The 2,500-nt window shown below is 58.7% G+C and overlaps 1 pseudogene; it reads left to right on the forward strand.

The window, feature by feature from the left end:
• The window catches only part of LOC133157686 (28S ribosomal RNA), a 9,577-nt pseudogene that overhangs the window by 4,981 nt on the left and 2,096 nt on the right, over positions 1-2,500 (forward strand).

Below are 2,500 nucleotides of genomic sequence, written 5' to 3' on the forward strand. Positions count from 1 at the left end.
GATCACTGTGGGCGCCGTTTTCGGACGGCTGTTGGAGTGTCTCAGCATAAGCGACAGGCCCATGCAGCGGAGTGGTTCACGGCTCGTAAAGAGCGGAGCCAGGCTCGTAAGGGTCCAAGGAGGGAGAGGAGGTGGAGCGTGAAGGAGGAGGCTCGGATGGTGAAGCTTATGAAAAAATACAAGAATCATAGGCTCAAGAATGTGGTGGTGGCCCAGATGTTGGGAACGGGCAAGTCCGGAGAGCAGGTGAGGTGGAAGTGGGGGTCCCTGTGCGGTCGTGCGGCAGGCGGTACGTCTGGTGTGCGTTGGCGAGCCCTGGCTGCCAGGGCGACACCCCAGAAATGGACCTGCCCCCCGTCGCTTCCAGATCTGGTGGAGAATAGGGTTCTGGAAGAGCTGCTGGCGGGGGGTGAGGAGCACCAGGCCACCGCTGCCTTAGTCAAGAAAGCAGGTCGGGAGCCTAGCCTGATCGAGTCCTCTGCTTTGGATCTCATGAAAGCCCTAGGGGGTAAGGTAGTGTGGCCGACAAAGTCCGCGAGGTCCAGACCTCGAGACCGATGGAGGACGGGTTGGACGAGGCGGCTCGTCCAACGTAGGAGGGTGTTCTACCACCAGCAGCGCGGCTATTCTGAGGCGAGGAAGGGGCTGGCACGGCGGATCTTGGATGGTCTGACGCCCCTTAGGTGTGATTTGCCGCTGGAGTTGGTGGATAGGCACTTCAGGAGTAAGTGGGAAACGGTCAAGCCGTTTTATGGACTGGAGGGCTTCGAGGTGGGACTGACCGCGGATAACGAACCATTCCACCACCCGATCCTGGGGCCGGAAGTTGTATCTAACTTGGCTAAGATGAGGAATTGCTCTGCACCGGGCCCAGACGAGATCAAGAAGCAGGCTCTTCTTGGCTGGGACCCGGACGGTACGCAACTGGCGAGGCTGTTTACGACATGGATGGTGCGTGGAGTCGTTCCCCAAGTCTTCAAGGAGTGCAAGACCCGGTTGCTACCCAAATCGGCTGACCCTACTGAGCTGGGTACTGTGTCAGGCTGGAGGCCTGTGACTATCGGGTCAGTCGTGCTGAGGTTGTTTGGGCGGATAATGGCGATGAGGCTAGCGCGTGCCTGTCCTGTTAGCCCCCGGCAGCGTGGTTTCGTCGCCGGCGCGAGTGGTTGCGAGGAGAACCTCATGATTCTTGACCGGATCATGGGGCATTCGAGGTCGGCTGGCGTGCCGCTGGCAGTCGTGTTCATTGATTTTGCGAAGGCTTTCGACTCGGTTTCTCATGATCATGTCCTGTGTGTTTTGGGAAGCTTGGGCGTGGACAGACGTGTAATCGAGGTGATCCATCACTCGTATGTGGGCTGCTCGACCAGAGTGGGTTGCGGAGGCGCCTATTCCGAGCCCATTTCCATGAAGGTTGGTGTTAAGCAAGGCGACCCAATGTCCCCACTGCTATTCAATCTCGCTATGGATCCTCTCATCCATAGCCTCGAACGCGAAGAAAGTCACCTGGTCTGGGGCGACCGCCGAATCGCCGCGTTGGCCTTTGCGGATGATCTAGTCCTGCTGAGTGGCTCGGAGGAAGGAATGAAGAAGAACTTGGTGATCCTGGAGGTCTTTTGCCAGCTTACGGGGCTGGCTGTCCAGCCAAGTAAGTGCCACGGTATCTGGATGGGTCCAAACGAGAGCGGCTGCGTAGCTTGGAGGCTGTGTGGGAAGCCGATACACATGGTGACTCTGGGTGAGTCAGTTCGATATCTGGGGGCCACTATAGTGCCGTGGCGGGGAATTGTCTCTGAGGGTCTGGACGAGCAGGTGAGTATGGGGCTGCAAAGAATTACGGCGTCGGCGTTAAAGCCTTCGCAGAAGGTACTGGTGTGCAACACATTCTTACTCCCGAGAGTCACCTTCAGGGCAGTTGTCAGTAAGGTTTCAGCGACCAGATTGAGGTGGCTTGACGGGAAGGTGCGGATGGCTGTGAAGAGGTGGTTGCGTCTCGACCCGTCCACAGCGGGGGGCTTCATCTATTCGCGGACTCGCGACAGCGGGTTGGGCATCGTTAAGTTGTCCGTTACTGTTCCCAGAATACAGGTCAGGCGCACCTGGAAACTCTGTTGGTCTTCGGATGTGTGGTTGAGATCTCTAGCTATTGAGGCGGTGCAAAAACCTGCCTGGTTGAGGTTGTGGGTTGCGGCAGGCGGAGATCCGGGCGGTGTGCCGACACTAGGCACAGGGGGCGCCGTCCCGGCTGCAGTTGCGAGCGCGCTAGTCCTCCCTGACTGGCGGCGTGTGGAGAATCTGGCCTGGGGCGCATTGTGGGTCCAGGGTGTGGGAGTGGACCTGTTCCGTAACGATGCGATCAGTAACACGTGGCTCGCGGACCCTCAGGCTGTGATGTTTCGTCAGAGACACTATCTGGTCGCACTCGCACTGAGAGCGGGTGTATACCCTACCCGGGAGTTTCGAGCGAGGGGCAGGGCCGAGTTGGAAACAGCCTGCAGGC

Source organism: Syngnathus typhle, linkage group LG7 (genome assembly GCF_033458585.1).
Source record: "Syngnathus typhle isolate RoL2023-S1 ecotype Sweden linkage group LG7, RoL_Styp_1.0, whole genome shotgun sequence".
Classification (NCBI taxonomy): domain Eukaryota; kingdom Metazoa; phylum Chordata; class Actinopteri; order Syngnathiformes; family Syngnathidae; genus Syngnathus; species Syngnathus typhle.